This window comes from Sorghum bicolor, chromosome 1 (assembly GCF_000003195.3).
Source record: "Sorghum bicolor cultivar BTx623 chromosome 1, Sorghum_bicolor_NCBIv3, whole genome shotgun sequence".
Taxonomy (NCBI): Eukaryota; Viridiplantae; Streptophyta; class Magnoliopsida; order Poales; family Poaceae; genus Sorghum; species Sorghum bicolor.
The window spans coordinates 56917325-56935010 of NC_012870.2; the positions used below are offsets into that span (position 1 = coordinate 56917325).

Below are 17686 nucleotides of genomic sequence, written 5' to 3' on the forward strand. Positions count from 1 at the left end.
GATAGAGTTAGTCAAGCGAAGTTACAAAAACTAAAGTAGAGTAGTCCTAAATTAAACACCCCCTTAATATCATAAGCAAACATGCTCTTTGCGTTTCAACAAAATTTGCATCTTGTGTCATTTGTTCTAATATGTTCCGTTAATGAAATAAAGAGCCCCGCTAAGCATGAGGAGAAAGACCGATGCCAAGTACGGAGCCTAGTAGTAGTTACTCTCATGTGTATATCTCTAAATTTAGGATAATTCCTTTTTACTCCTCATAATGTGGTTTATTGAAGATGAGAGTAATTACTCCTGGGAGTACGGAAAATGCATACAATGAATTTCATTTTTCGGCAATAAATATTCACTTATATTTATGCCTGCAGACATCGAAACATACAACAAACATAATCAAGGGCATAATAGACCACTTGCAAAGAAATAACTCATTTGTGAAGCTGGAACTTGGTGGTGTGCCAAACAATACTACATACTCCACAAACTCTATAGTGAAGCTGTTCGATGATAGAGTTAGTCAAGCGAAGTTACAAAAACTAAAGTAGAGTAGTCCTAAATTAAACACCCCCTTAATATCATAAGCAAACATGCTCTTTGCGTTTCAACAAAATTTGCATCTTGTGTCATTTGTTCTAATATGTTTTACAAAATCTGACTAGTATTTTTATGCTACGGAGCGTGGAGACATACGACTAGGGGAGAGAAGAGAGTACAATGCCATTAAAATATTAAGGAACAAATTTTCGCTTTCTAATATTATACTAGCAAATATGCCCGTGCGTTGCAACGGGATATAATCATCAAATGAATGTTACATATCTATTTATATTTATCTTTTTATAAAATTTAAAGTCTAAAATTTATTTTATTGATAACCATAACATCTCTGATATTGGATAGTTAATATTTACAATAATATATAGCTCGGAGATATATTTATTTAATAACAAAAATAAAAATTAGTTAAACATTATCTTACTCTAATATTACGGTTTAATATAGCTTAGTATTATGTTAAAACATGAGAAGTTTGTTGCTAGCTTTATTTTTTTATTTAGATTAGGATTTCTATAAAATATGATATATCAGTTAAATGTATATAGATTATAAACACATGGGCTTATGAAGTGTTCATATGACATAACAACACATCGTGCAAAGGTAGTGGAAGCATCCTCAAGCATAAATTTAGGTAAATTAGTAAATTAGTGAGATATGCAGGAATGGTGCTAAAACTTTTACCACAAATCAAACATCACATTAAATAGCCTATTATAAAATTTTCATAATAATTGGAGCAGATAACTACAATTTCAATTTTACACTAAAAAGTATAGGCAAACATCTCCAGCAAAAAAAATTTACTAAAATTTGTGATATTTTTTATTTACTGTATGGATCTATATATGTGCAGCTGAACAAAATTTATTTTGTAATTTTTAGATTTTGGTATGAATTACTACGCATTTATAAATTTTCAACTCATCAATTTTACACTAAAAAGCATAGGCAAGCATCTCCAGAAAAAATATATTAAAATTTGTGATATTTTTGTTTACTGTATGGATCTACATATGTGGAGCTGGACAAAATTTGTTTTATAACTTTTAGATTTTTTTATGAATTACTACGCATTTATCAATTTTTAATGTGCTTTGATATGTATAGGAGATTTTGTATTGGGAACCTTAGAAAATTTCTAGACAAAGAAAAGTAGGAATACTTAATTAGTAAATTAGTGAGATATGCAGGAATGGTGCTAAAACTTTTACCACAAATCAAACATCACATTAAATAGCCTATTATAAAATTTTCATAATAATTGGAGCAGATAACTACAATTTCAATTTTACACTAAAAAGTATAGGCAAACATCTCCAGCAAAAAAAATTTACTAAAATTTGTGATATTTTTTATTTACTGTATGGATCTATATATGTGCAGCTGAACAAAATTTATTTTGTAATTTTTAGATTTTGGTATGAATTACTACGCATTTATAAATTTTCAACTCATCAATTTTACACTAAAAAGCATAGGCAAGCATCTCCAGAAAAAATATATTAAAATTTGTGATATTTTTGTTTACTGTATGGATCTACATATGTGGAGCTGGACAAAATTTGTTTTATAACTTTTAGATTTTTTTATGAATTACTACGCATTTATCAATTTTTAATGTGCTTTGATATGTATAGGAGATTTTGTATTGGGAACCTTAGAAAATTTCTAGACAAAGAAAAGTAGGAATACTTTGCACCTAGGCCCTTATACTTTTCTTGTTTTCAATGTGTTTTGATGTGTATAGAAGATTTTGCATTGGAAACTCTAGAAAAGTTAAATTTAACAAAGGAACTAAACATGATTCAAAATCCAAAGAACCAAAATAAAAGCGGTGTGCACACAGTACGCACCGATGGCACATGCTACCGCGCATATCGTCTCTGATTGGACAGGTAGAGAGGGCTGTAGCCTGTAGGTTCGCACTCCAGGTGTCAGAGCAGCAACAGGGTGGGCTCCACACCTTGCCTCACGCTCACGCGAGGAGCCCGGAAGCCCGAGCGCGGCGTCCACCAAAACACCGTACACTGCCACCTCCTCTTCATCGTGGACTCGCATCCCCTTCCATGCAGAAAACGCCCTCAAGTCCATACACCACGTGCACGCACTTCGGTCCCCCGCCTTGTGCAAGCGGAATCTCTCGCGAAGGCGGACTCGAAAGGCAGAAAAATTTTTTGGCAGACTGAAATTTTCACAATTTAGTAGTAGGTATATAGATATAGATATAGATTATTGAGAATAGATAAACCATGCTCTATATGGTCAATACAAGTTGTATTGCTTATTTTAGTAAACAAAATATTTTTTATTTCACTTATCATATTTTCGTCTAGATGATACTTTAGCAGGCCTGGCCCATAACAACTGCAAGCATAATAATAGGCATCCAGACATGCGCGTTTGACCCAGCATAATACAAGCATCTAGACGTGCGCGTGTGACCCAGCATAAAGGCCCTCTTCGTCACGGTAGACTTTAACTCTCGTTACATCAAATATTTAGACACATATATATATAATATTAAATACAGATTATTTATAAAATTAAAAACACAACTAGAGAATAATTTGTGAGACGAATCTTTTAAACCTAATTAATTTATGATTAGATACTAATTGCTAAATGAAATGAAAATGCTACAGCCCATTAAACTTAACACCCAAATCAAACACCCCTAACAACAGGCATCTAGAGTACGTCTCACCCAGAGTGAAGCGTGTAGAGAGAGAGAGAGAGCGGATTAAAATTTAAAAGAGAGGGAACTTGCATGTGTGGCGTCATGAATGTAATAAAAATGTAAAATAGGTTGTTTAGATCGAATAAGTTTTTGGATTTTGATACCGTAGAACTTTCGTTTTTATTTAACAAACATTATCCACTTATGGAGTAACTAGGCTTAAAAGATTCATCTCTTGCAAACTGTGCAATTAGTTTTTGTTTTTATCTATATTTAATACTTTATGCATGTGTCGCAGGATTCGATATGACAGAAAATCTTGAAAAGTTTTTAGTTTTTTAGGTCAACTAAACAACGCCCACAAACATTTTTATTCCTTCTCCTAGCAAGGTTTATTGCCTGCCGTGCTCCTTAATTAAGAGCTGCCTTTTATTCCTTCTCATGACAAGGTTTATCCGGCATTTTTCTCGTCCGAACGTTCGGACGGGAGGCTCGGTCCGATGATTCCCGCGCTATGGCCGTCCTCCTGCGCGTGGACGTGAGCAGCCGCTACTCGCATGCACGGCGACGGTTTTCATCCCCAGGTAAGTGCGTATGTTTTCCTTTTTTTCCTATTTTTTTCTTTTTTCCTTATTTTATCTTCTTTTCTTTTTCTTTATTATTTTTTCCCTCTCATTCGCTGTTGTCTAGTTTTCTTTTTTTCCTTTCTCTTTATGTTTCTTTTTCTTTTTTTCTTGGTATTTTTATTTTATTTATTTTTTGTTTCTTTTTTTCTTATTTTCTTTTTATAGCTTCAATTTAATTTTACTTTTACTTTTTTTTGTTTATCTTATTTTTATTTTATTATGTTTATTTTATCTTTATTTTTTACTTTTTTATTTTTCTTTCTTTATTTTTCTATTCCTTTTTTCTGCTTCAATTTATTTTTTATTTTATTTTCTTATTACTTTCTATTTCCTTTCTTCATTATTTATTTTATTGTTTTATTTGCCAACACATTAATGTAGCGCTAGTTATGAAGGTATTTATTGGATCGTTTTTTGCGGTATGCATGCGGTGGAAGCACAACAAATGCCTCTGGATGATCCTATAGGGTAGTAGTTGTTCAATCCTTTTAGTAGACTGATATTAGTTACATATAGAGAAAAACTAAAAAAACTACATACAAGCGCGTGGATCGATATTATTTTTTTGTATTTATTTCATTCAATTTATTATTATTTTTTATTTATACTATATTTAGCCCTTGTGTCTGCACAAACTGTTTGTTGCCATCTCGCAACCGCCGTCCACGGGCGATGGGCGAACCTATGTTTTTCAGCGCCGGCGCATGGGCGAAGTGCCATTTTTTAGCACGGACGTCCTGCCGAACAACTGCTTTTGCTTCGGACGCTAATCTGTTACACTTTTTACTTTACTGTCATTAATTATTATTGTGTTTATTTTATTTTATTGTTTTTATATTGTATTCTCCTTTTCTTTTGTCTTTATGTTTTTTTATAGATTTCTATTTTTCTACTTTATCTTACTTAATTTTTTGATGTTTAACTTTTTTTTTATATTTCATGGGATGTGATGTTCTATGATGCTTTTTTTTTTTGCAATGTTTATGTGGTGTATAAATGTCATGCTTTTTTATTATTCTTTTCATTTTTTAAATTGTTTATCTTTATTTTTTCTTTTTCTTTTTATTTTCTTTCCTTTCCTTTTTTTATTATTTTTCTTTCCTTGCTTCAATTTATTATTTTTGTTTCATGCGATTTTTTATGTTTTCATATTTCTTTTTTTTGTTTACTTCATTTAATTTTGTTTTTATGTTTATTCTTTTTTCTCTCTTTTTCTTTTTCTCTTTTTACTTAATGTTTTCTATAGTTTTTTCTTTTCATTTATTTTATATTTTCATGCTTCACTATTTTTTTGTTTTATGTTTTTTTAATACTATTTTAATTTTTTATATTTTATGTTTCTTTTATTTTTTTATTTTTTTATTATTTTGATGCTCGCATGTTGTGCATGTAATGTTCTTTGTTTCTTTACTAATAATTATAAACTAGATGTTCTATGGTGTTTTTTTATGTTCACATACTAAACATATAATACTCTGGTGTATTTAGTGATATTCACATAGTATATATGCGATGTTCTATATTGTATTTAGTAATGTTCTATGATATATCTAGTGATGTTCACTTAATATACATTTTATTTTCTATGATGTATTTAGTAATATTCACATAATATATGTGATGTTCTATATTCTATTTAGTAATGTTCTATGATATAGTTAGTGATGTTCACTTACTACACATATGTTGTTATGTGATGTATTTTATTGGTGTTCCCATAATATATATGTGATGTTCTATGGTATTTCTAACGATGTTCGTTTAGTATACATGTGGTGTTCTATAGCATATTTTTAGGATATTTAAAAAGCATCTATGTGATATTCTTTTAATTTTTTCTATAACATGTTTTATTTTTTTGTCTTATGTTTTTTCTCTAGATTTTATTATTTTTATTTATGTTATTATATATTTATTTTTATGTATATTATAATACCAATTTTATGAACAAACACTCTTCTTACAAAGATAGAACATTATTTTTTTGAACTTAGAACATCATTCTGATAAATAAAAAAAATGTTCTATCTTTATAAAATAAATGTTTGTTAAAAAAAGTTATCTAAATATATTCATGTGAGATCTTGTTTTGAAGGATTTATTGCAAGAAACTCGATGGTCAAATCGAAAATTTAATTTTAATATTTGGTTTAGTAGTTTTGACTTTTTTGTTTCGTTAAAAATCAAATGCTACCTCTGTCTACCGTACAGCTGCCAATAAAATTTACATGCGATACAAGCGGCGGGAAAAATAGGCGGGAAGCTGCCGGACGGTGGCCCCGGTCCGAATGGGCGGACTGTAGCAGCCCCCAGGTTTATCGCCTGCTGTGAACTGAGAGCCTGATTAGTTGATAGCCAAATTATGATTACTAAAACTTAGGCAAGTTAAAATTTTGACATATATTTAGTTTGCTACCAAAATTTGCTAACATTTCACATTTAGCATTGCCAAATCTGTGGTAAAAATTTCTACCCCAGTTTTGGTGATTTTTTCTTGCCAAGTCTTTAGCATGGCAGTTTTGGATAGCCAACCAAGCAGGTCCTAAATTCCTCCAATTCTTTGTCTAACTTCTTCCAGCTCTCCTCTACCAATCTCCGTTGCTAACATGATTGCTCATATATCATGTGTCGTGAGAAATTGAAAAATTCATAACGAAAAACACTACGTCCCTCTTGACAATCTTTGCTAATCGAGACGTAATGAGTTCTATTGATTCGGTGCCACCATGCTGAGATGGCTAAGAGAATATATATGCCTAGGTTACCCTAAAATTTTGTTTGGCTATACTCGTGTCTTTCCGATCCATATGTGTTAAACTATAGTAAATACAAGTGCAACCAAATGAGGCCTAAATAGACATGGCTAGCTCTACAGTCCAATCTAACAGCCATCTATCAATGTTTTTCTCTTACAACAAATCAACCAATAATATTTTCTACCATGGCTTCAAGCCTGCTTGCCTGTCTAAAAATCTGATGTACATGTGGTGTGTACGCATGACTACGTGTAACCCGATGGGTATTGCTCTCGTAAATGTATCCACCAGGTGAAATTTTACATGTCAGGTTATACATATCCCAAGGCGAGTAAAAAAATACTCCCTCCATACCTCAATTAGGTGACGTTTTGGGCACCCATGCCATTTTCTTAAAGGTTGACGTTCTGGATTAAACACACTAAACTTGACGCGAATACCCCTTGGATCTGTTGTCGCATCCGTCCGTCTGTTCCGCTGCAGCCGCATGCTCGCATTCAAGACGACGTCTCGGTCCCTGCTCCCAACGGACGCAAGCATGCAAGCAGCAACAGACCCACGCATGCAAGCAGCAACAGACCCATGCTACTCCACGCCATGTTCTAAATATAGGAAATAAAAAACATTTGGGACTGCAAGCTACTCCACGTCATGATCTAAATATAGGGAAAAAATATGCTTACCATGAATGTTTCCTTGTAAGAAGTTGAGATCCACCGCACCATACTCATCTAATGGCAAGTTCAAGTCAAAACCTGTGCAAAAAAGGGAAAAAAAATAAGAACCGATGGAGGATGAATAAAAAAAACAAACATCAGAGATAGAGCGTGGTCTGGTAGACGGACGGACACTGGCCTGCAAATCGCGCCAAAAACGCAAATTCCAGCACCATGCAAAATGTGACATCCAAGAGAACAAAAGCGCAAGCCACAAGGTTCGAACCCTTGCCCTCGCCTCATGTGTGCCTTGAAACCAGCCCCAGTAACCAATAGAGAAGAGAATCTTTCATGTCTAGGAAACACCTTCGGTTCCATTTAATAAGGGCAGAACTGGAAGATTAGCCTCTAATTAATGACTCCTTGGTAAGTACAATCATGTCCTAAACGTCATCTAATTCTGATATGGAGGGAGTATACTCATACTTTTGTTATTTCGAAGAGTGACAAACTTAGATGTCTGCATTAAAGAAAACTACCCCTTCATAACAATGTAAATCTCTTTTTCAAAAGATCAACCAATCTCAAATTTATTTTTTGAAAATACTAATATTTACGATACATGATAAGTATCATAATAAATATATTTTAATGGTAAATCTAATTGTTGAGAAAGTACTATTGGTACCTCTAGATATTTATTTTTTTCTATCTTTCTAGCTAACTAAGAAAGGAAGACTATTTATAAAAAATATATTTTTATTATATGTTTATTTTTTCTATTTTCTAGCTAATTAGTAAAGGAGGCTTATTTATAAAATATAATTTTTATCATAGAGGGTACATTGGTATTTAAGGCTCTCACGTGCGGTTTCAATCTGGCCTGCAGCCGCGGTAGCCTTTCGGTCGGGCCATCCGCCGCCGCTAGCGTGACGGGCACTCCTCCCTCGATCCCGCACTGAAGAGCTCAGAGCTTGGGGGCGCCGCCGCCTCCTCGTCGTCGGTCCTCGCGCCGGCCCCCCAACGGCCAGGTGCTTGCGGCGTCGGGCCGCATCGACGACGATTCACGGCGTGGGCGGTGGTCGCCTGATCGCATTGCGCCATCACGGTCAGTCATCGCAGTAACCTCCATTGGCTCGTCCGCGCGGCGTACCCGACTCATCCTGCTGCCCAATAGTGAACGTGTTGCCCGTGATCCTCATCCTTGCTCGCACATACTCCCTCCATACCCATACCATATTAGTTGACGTTTAAAACATAACTAGTATAATACCCGTGCTAACGCTACGGTTTTATCTAGAGATGCATATGAAAAGAACCAATAATTTTATTCCATAGTTTAACTTTTATACAATTATATTTGAGCATGTATATAATCTGCGAAACACTTTTACATAAAAATACATAGTAAAGTTATTTCTCGTATTAACCATCTAACATAGAATATTCATAAAATTTGGAGAAATGCAAATTAAGCAACCAAAATATTCATATCACCACTAGGATACAATTTGTAAATAACAAAGGAACAATCGAATTTATTAAGATTCACGTCTCATATATTGTATAACCAAATATTTTGTCACATAATAAATTTAACATATCGACTTTGAGGCATGCTCAAGTAACTACGAGGCCAAGAACTGATTCACAAAATGAGACATTTTTAAGGAAGTTTTACGGCATCATGATAACTAAATCAACAAGTTACAAAACATCCATGTTTACAATTCAGAATGTGTAGAACTACAACAGCATGCACAACTAAGTAATAGCTTTCAGTTTGCAAAAAGGGAGATAAGCATTCACTCATCATAACCTCACAAGGTAGCTATGAATTAATAACAACGTTTTCAAATATTTTCAGTTAGTGATATTGAACTCCAAACAGAGAACAAAGCTCTTGGCGACCTTCTTTTGCTACCCTTGATTTCCTTCTTGCCAATTCATATTTCAATATTCCTATAAAGGTAATAATTTGTGAGTTTTCAGTTTGTGAACCATGCATGGAAACAACCATGAAAGTACCAGCTATGCATCATGTCATACAGTTCAGTGGCAAAAATCCAAGGCCATAGTCACAAGCTCAAGGAACTCCCCTTCAGAATTGCATTGAAGCACTTGCTCAAGGGAAGAGGTCATCGAGGACTCTTCTTCTATAACTTCCCTGAACCATGCCTGTCCAATTTGATAAACTGAAGTTTCAGTCCTCTAAACCATGCCTGTCCAATATAAAATGTCAAATTTAAACATAGTTCCATGGTTGTTTCAAGCTCACAGATGTTCTACCTTAGTCAGGCTAGCCTAGCAACTGCTCTGCTTAATGCCTGCAAGAATAACACTACATGACAGCCATCCACGTTAGACAAAAGAAACATGTTTGTCCAAAAATGATCATGGAAATATCTTACCTTACATGTCACACTTGCAAATGGCATCTACAGCTAGACCTCCAGCAGACTCTGCTATATCAGTATGTTGTGGCATAGAGATATGGAAAAGTTATAGACTCTGCAAATGGCATCTCAGTTAGTTGTTCTGCTATATCAGCACACTTGCAAACTAATTGAAAAGTTATAGAATCAACATTTGTATGGAAATAGGGGGTTAGTGGATAGAGATGAAGCAAACAGGTAGAATACAAAATCAATGTGAACTTGGTAATCCTAGATAACCATATACAAAAGTAAACTTCTCAATATTGCTTTCTAGCTTATTCAATATCAGCTGAACCAAAAGCTGATGAGTTCTTGCCGGTTGCTGCCAAAAAAAACCATGATAAACATACCAATGGATAACCTTTCCCCCTGAACCAATCAACATTATAGGCTTGACATAGTCATAATGCTCCTAAAAAATACCATAACAAAATATGTGGTTTTAGTTAATTATTATAGGTTTCATGAGTTGCTCTTGTTATTCCAGACATTATGGACTTATGAGGCATCAGTGTTACAGGCTTGATAACTTGCCAATAGCAAATTATATTATAAATAAACGGAAAGACATACCTAGCGTCAATTATTTCAAGAAACAAAACAACTATAAGAAGGTTTCAAATTTCTTCAGTTTGATTGAAAGAAAAACGGCTAATTACTTACAGATAACTTGCCCGTTATGTTTTTTGCTAGTTCCCTGCAAGCTTGGAACTTGGGTAATCAATAATTATGAAGCATGATATCAACTACCAAAAAATAAACAAATAAACTGAGAAAGAGAAGAGACCCTAAACCATGAACCAGACAAAAAAAAGGCCCAAGTACGACAGGCTGCAACACATGGATCACAGGAAGGACTGAGACAAGCTATCAAGGCACTCTAACTGAGACAAACCTTTGTGCATCTTGCTTCTATGTGAAAGATAAAAAAAGCAAAGCCTTTTGATATCTTGTTAATCATTTTAAGTCCTGCATGCCCACAATCTAGCCAAAACATTCCATCAGGGTCATATATACCTTAGCATCTCTATGAGCATATCAAAACCACCACCTGCATTAAATAAAATACAAAAAAGAAAACATCACTTAATCAAGTAAGTGGTAAGACCAAGCAAATCAGCTCTTGCATGACCAAGCAAATCAGCTCTTGCATGACCCAGCTAGGAGTATTGATAATTAGTGGCAACATTTCATTCTGATTACATCGACATTTTCCAACCAAATATTCAGTACAAATGGAATAGGAAATTTGGATATTCTTCTGCATCTCTTTATGAAGAAATGTCACCAGATCAAATTTGTAAATGGCATTAGTGAAACCCAAGATAACATAAGTGAGGAATATTAAACAAAACGTTTCTTGTGGCAAAACCTTAAAAGTTATATTGTCGTGCTAACAAACGACTACAACTGTTCCAGTAAATAGATAAAGAAATCCCACAATAGAAATTGTGCACAAATCCTGAAGTGAAGAATCAAATTAAATTAGCACACAATGCTACACTACCAACTAATCACAAGTCTTGAGGAGAAATTTTACATCTTTCAGCTTCCCATAGAACTGGGTTTAGCAAATCAGCCGAAGCCAAAAATCATCTTGTACGTAACGACACCTGTGAGCTGTGGCACAAGTATTAGCACTTAGATTTCAAAAAAAAAGAAAACTAATACTTTTTGTACGCATCTTAATTCCTGAGACAATCAAATATTCACGGAATAAGAAATCATACCCTGGTGGCCGGCAGCCTTGGCGACCTAGTGGCCGTCGTCATGGAAGCTGCAGCCGCCACATCCCAAACCCGCGTCGGCCGCCGCATCTCAAGCCCTCCTATGGCTGCCTTTTAGGCCCACGCCATTGCATCCATGGCCTGAGGGGCGGTGTCGATGGAGATCCGGCCAGCAGCCCTGGTGGCGTGCGTCTCTGGCCGGTGCGCGACACTGTCGGCGTGTGTTGTTGGCGGCGTGCAGCCCTGGCATCATGATGGTGTGGGGGCCTTTTACATATTTACCATCATAACGGTTGCCTCTCATTCGATTATCACTCTTATAATGTGCCATACATATTTACCATCTTTAAGCGATAACTCTTACATTTAGACCACATTTGCACATGTGGCAGCCCAGACCGACTGACATGGTAGTGCTGACTCAGCATGGGCAGACGAAATGACGATGCTGCCCCTGGCCTTATTTTCTTGTAAACACAACAGCATGAAAACCCCTCTATTGATAAAAAAACACAGCAACATAAAAAAACACAGCAGATCCTTGTGTTATGTTGCTGTCTGTGTGCAAATGAAATATGTTGTTGTGTTTTTTTATCAATAGAGGGGTTTTTATGCTGCTGTGTTTAGAAGAAAATGAGGCCAGGGGTAGCATCGTCATTTTTCCTGCCCATGCTGAGTCAGCACCACCATGTCAGTCGGTCTGGGCTGCCACATGTGCAAATGTGGTCTAAATGTAAGAGTTATCGCTTAAAGATGGTAAATATGTATGGCATATTATAAGAGTGATAATCGGGTGAGAGGCAACCGTTATGATGGTAAATATGTAAAAGACTCTGGTGTGGGGGAGGGAGGGCGTCGGGGAGATGGGGTGTGGCCTCAGGGAGATGGAGAGTCGGCGTCTGGGAGAGGGAGAGTTGTGCCTCGCACGTTGGGGTGTGAGCGGGGTCCGGCAGTATAACACTCCAAATTTTTGAATTTCAAATTTAGTTTAAATTTGATTTAATTTTGGCTTAGTTTGAATTTTTGGAGAATTATTAAATAATTTACAAAATTAATTAAAATAAATATAAGGTAGAAAACGTGTTTGATTTTTGCATTCATGCTGCTGCATAATTTTTCTTGATTTTATTTATTTTGCTGATGCTTGTTTTGTTTTGTTTTGGAGCAAGAAAATTAAAAAAAAAGGAAAAGGGGAGAGCTCTCACCTGGGCCGATTCTCGGCCCAGCCCCCGCGCGCGCCCCCCCCTTCTCCCCGCACGGCCCAGCAGCGGCCCAGCCGCAGAGCCCGCGGCGCCCCCTGCCCCTGCCCCCGCCTGCAGCCGCTGACGCGTGGGCCCCGCAGGTGGGACCCACCGTCGTCCCCAACCTCCCGTCCGAAACGGACGGGGAGTCCGCGCCGCCACCCGGCTTCCGAGCCGCACGCGCCCCAAGGATCGCCGTGCCTTTAAATAGCCCCCCAGCCGCCGCTCGCGAACCCCCTAGAACCCTAGCTTCGAAATCCGCGCCGCCACCGTTCTCGCCAAGCTCGCGCCGCCGCCGTCGAAACCGCCGCCGTCGAGCTTCTCTTTGACTTCGTCGTTTCGCGGAGGTGAGCTCGCCATCGCGCTCGTCGTGTCGCGCCGACCCCGCCCGTGCTCTCGCCTCGTCTCGCCGCGCCCCGCAGCGCCGCCGCTGCGAGCTCGCCGCGGCCGGCCATGGCGCCGCCGCCGGCGCCCCGCTGCTCGCCTGCCCCGCGCGCGGTCCACATGGACCGCGGCTCAGCGCCCGCGGCCAGGTCCACCATGGACCCGGCTCACCGCCCCGCGCCTCCCCCGGTCCACCATGGACCGGTGGACCGCCCCCCTCCTCCCGGTCCACAGCGCCGCCATGGACCGGGCCATTCACGCGCTGCCACGTGGCCAGGCCGGCCACGGTCCCGCGCGCCCCCTGGCCTTTTTACGAAAAGGCCCTCGCGTTTCTTCAAATTTAACCCGCGATCCAACTCAGTTATAGTTTCATTTAAAATATGCCCCTGCTTTTACAGTTTAGCCCCTGCACCCGTTGGTATTTATGTATTTAATCCAAAATGAGTTTTAATTCAGTTTTAATTGGTTTTAATTACGAAAAATAGTTCAGTTTATCTACAGAAATGCCATTCAACTTGTTTTAGCCATAACTTTTGCATCGTAACTCCGATTTAGGTGATTCTGGTCGCTATAGTTTCGTTTCATCGAGTAGAATACAGTAGTGCAGTTGCTTTATGCTTTCGCATGCTTTGGTGTACTGTTTCTGATTAAGTTTGTTTCCTTGCATGTAATGTTCCTATGATTGATGATTGTCGCGTATAGCCAACGAGACGTTCGTGAAGGAAGAGGTTCAGGATCCCGCTGAGTTCGAGCAACCCGACTTCGATCAAGGCAAGTGCAGACACCATTCGATCATTTTGAACCTACTCATTAATGTCATTTACTTTATATGCATGTGTCCAATGAATGCAAACCCTAAGGACATGACTAGCTTTACTTATTATTCCTTGCTCACCTGGGGTTATGTATTTGGGTAGACTAGGTTATACTAGGTTTGCTTAGCTGCTCTACTCATCTTATACACATGCCTAAACAAGTATTAGTCTCTACTCAACTTGATGCTTAAATTGTGCTGAATCTTTGGTCACTGCGGTGATGGCGATGTTGGATGCTTATGAGCATCGTGATGATGGTGGTGACAGGGGGAGCGGGTGCCGTTGGTGGTCCGGTTTGCCGGGCGTACCCGTCTCTGCTCTCCGTAAGGACTTAGTCAGGGAGCGGCCCCCTGGGACTTACAGTGCAGCTCCAAGCTATATGGCTCTGGCTTGACTAATTAGCAGGACCTCCACTAGTAGGGTGTTACTTTCCGGGTAGGCGTGAGGAAGTAACTTGGGTAATGAATATTAAGTTGTCGGTTGATCGGTACGCCATGGCTATGGGTATCGACTGCCGAGCGCCCCGGCAAAAACTTGCGAGTGGCATCCTATTAGTTGGACCCTGTGAAAGGTCTCGTAGTGAGACCCTGCCTGCTCACCTTGGAAGTGTTTTGGGGAGTCGCGACCCCGGGCAAATGGGAATCACGACTTGGAGTGAACGTGCACACCTCTGCAGAGTGTAAAACTGATATATCAGCCGTGCTCACGGTCACGAGCGGCCCAGACCCTCACTTGATGAGCAAATTGGATTCACTGGTTACTTGGAGATGGACCTTGGCGAGGTTGCTACCTCGTGATTTTGGCGGAATGGCTATTCCGTGTTGGCAGGATTGCTATCCTGTGTTAATAATTGGGGTGAATCCCTAGATTACTATAATAATTAGGATAGTCTTCTAAAAGATGTTAATTACTACTTACACTAAATAAGGGTTGGGTTTATGCTACTCATAATTAGTAATAGGTTGTTCTAATAATAGTCATAACTAAAAGTGTTCAACTAAAATGCTACCGCAGTCAAACCAAATCAGCTTTACCTTGTTTTAAGCCTTGCATGTCATTACTTTTCGTCTGTGCTTGCTGAGTTCGACATGAGCTCACCCTTGCTATAATCATTAAAGGTTGCTCGGACGATCAGGAGTACAATTGCGATTTTCCTGAGGACTACCCTGAGTCTCCGGGTTGTTAGGCTCGTGTGGTTCTACCGTCGACCTTCCTGTGGCAAGGTGGTCCTGCTACGTCGGCGTTTAGTTTTCCCTTTATTTATGGAACAGTTTAGTTTATGTTTCCCCTCCGCACTTTGATAAACATTTGGCTTGTAATAATGGTACTTTTACTCTCATTTATGTAATTCGTTTGAACACTGTGTTTTGTACCATTGATGATGTCGGTCCATGTGTGTGAATTTGAGATCCTGGCGCACATGTGATTTGGCACCCGAATGCTCTTTTACATCCGGGTGTGACAGAAGTGGTACCAAAGCCGTGTTGACCGTAGGATCACGCAGCCTAGTTAGAAACAGCCGTTTAGATTGTCCCTTTTGGGTGGAATACACCATTGGATCTATTAACTACCTTACTAACCTGTCTCATTAGACTTTATCTATTAGCCTTATCTACTTACTTTTACTAACAGTTCAGTTTATTCACTTATTTCTTGCATTTATTACCTTGTTATCATTTATTGCTTTCTATTTCTCATATTGCATTTATATTCTTGTTTCAACTTTTACTACTTGTTATTTGAACCTTTCTTTTATACCTTGTCATTTATTATCATTCTACTCATATTACCTTCTTGTTCCTTGTTTTTCATTTATTACTTGAGTTATGTTTTATTTCTGCCTTGACAATAAATTCCATTACCTTGTTTTCACTTTATACCTTCATTACTTGCTTTTATATCTTACCATAAATACCACCAAAGTTCATATTGTCCATCCATTGTATAATCTTGGTTCATCTTCATTACACATACACTTTTACCTTCATTTATGTTATTCATTTACCTATCATTGTCATGATCTATTAACCGTTTCCTGCATGTCTATGATCTTATGCATAAGTAGATGACTCGCCACCTGACCTGCCGCAAGAGCGTTATCCGTTTCCGCCCCGTTCAAGCTGTGGAGTTCTCGTTGACTGGTCGCGTGGATAACATCGTGTTCCAGCCTAACCAGCATCTTGATGACGGTGCTAACCTCCAAGACGCGGAACCCTATGAAGGACAGCAACCACCTCAAGCTCTGGTGGTGCATGGAAGGGCGCCTTGCTGGGCACCTGGAGGAGATGATCCCTTCGGTGATGATGACATGGATGATGATGATGAGGATGATGATGATGAGGATGCACCTGGAGGACCTGAAGGACCCGGTGGACCTGGAGGACCTGGAGGTCAAGATGGACTTTTTGCTGCTGATGATGGGTGGATTGTGACAGTCTGCACCAGGGATGGTGGAGAGTGTTTCTTCCACAGCGAGCTGAAGCGTCTCCTTGACCAGCAGCTGGGACATGGCATGTTCTCAGTGGAGTACCGCAGTGAGCACTGGAGTCACCCAGACTACCTGGCGTACTGGAAGGTCTGGGCACACGTCGGCAGGCCTAACCCGACGTTGAGGGCACTGAGGATCATGTCCATACATGAAGCTGTGGCTGAGAGGTCTACCCAGATGGCGGGCATTAATGATGCTGCTCGCCAGGCTTTCTACGCATACCGTGATCACTTCTTCGAGGAGATCAGCCAGGATGAGCGTCGCTACTACCCTCGCCGTCGCCGTGGAGAGTTGGCGATGACTATTGCTTCCACCACTGATGAGCAAGACCCCCGCGTGCACAGGACTGTCAAGCTGGTGGCGGTCACTAACACCGAGCTCAACAGTTCACTAGTGGAGCTGAAGCAAGTCAGGAAGGAGCTGAACGACGCCAGGAAGAGGATAGCGCAGCTGGAGGCTCAGATCACTGGAGTGCCACCGCCTTCACCTAAGTGGCCTGCTTTCTCTCCGCCTCGTGAAGATCCAGCCTATGGGGATGCCAGCGCTCGTACTACTATAGAATAGGAGCTATTCCCAGCTTAGTAATAAATAGTGCCACGCTTAGAACGTTAGCACGATCTTAGTTATGCGAGTCTATTGCTTAGTGGTTTGCTTAGTGTGCTTTGCTTGGTCTGTGTGAGAACTTGATTTATTATTGTGTTAATGGTGTGATTTGGTTCTTTGTAATGAGTGCGATGAGTTGTGGGTTATGTCCACAACGCATCAAGAACAAGATTAAGTATTAAGTTTATTTGAGATAGTTAGTTTGGGTTATCATCGGTCTCCTTTATTTGTGCTTTATCATATTTCATAATCGCTTTATCTTATCAGTCTTACTTTATCATGATCAGTTCAGTATCTATATATTACATCTGTTGTGAGTACTATGTTTATCAACTGAGAAAGGAAAGTGACTATCAGCTGGTTCATACTGTGAGGAAAGATTTTCACATTGCAGTTTACATTACAGCTCAGGTTTACACATATGAACTGCATCTGATTTTATTATATTATTTCTATACATCAGATGCCTGTCCACACCAGGAGCAACACCAATGGAGGAAACAATGGGCAGTCCAACAACAACAACAATGATCAGAGCGGGACTAATGCCAACCCTCCTCCTCCTGGGAATCAGCCCATGACCATAGAGCAGTTGATGACTATGCAGACTCAACTGATGCAAGGGATGGCTCATATTATGAACCACATGCAGCAGAACCAAAACCAGAATCAGAACCAACATCAAGGAGGTAACAACGCGTTTGCCCCACCTAG

The 17686-nt window shown here is 39.0% G+C and overlaps 1 long non-coding RNA gene across 8 annotated transcripts; it reads right to left on the minus strand.

Moving 5' to 3' along the window:
* On the minus strand, positions 8946-11693 carry LOC110434375. 8 transcript variants are annotated; one of them, XR_002451813.1, is made up of 5 exons: positions 11445-11693; positions 10610-11334; positions 9688-9787; positions 9566-9617; positions 8946-9454 (listed from the first exon to the last, which is right to left on the minus strand). It is a non-coding gene; the product is annotated as an uncharacterized LOC110434375 (long non-coding RNA). The 8 variants fall into 8 exon arrangements; XR_002451811.1 differs by having other exon boundaries at positions 8946-9238; positions 9326-9454; positions 9688-11334; positions 11445-11687; XR_002451816.1 differs by having other exon boundaries at positions 8946-9238; positions 9326-9498; positions 9688-11334; positions 11445-11687.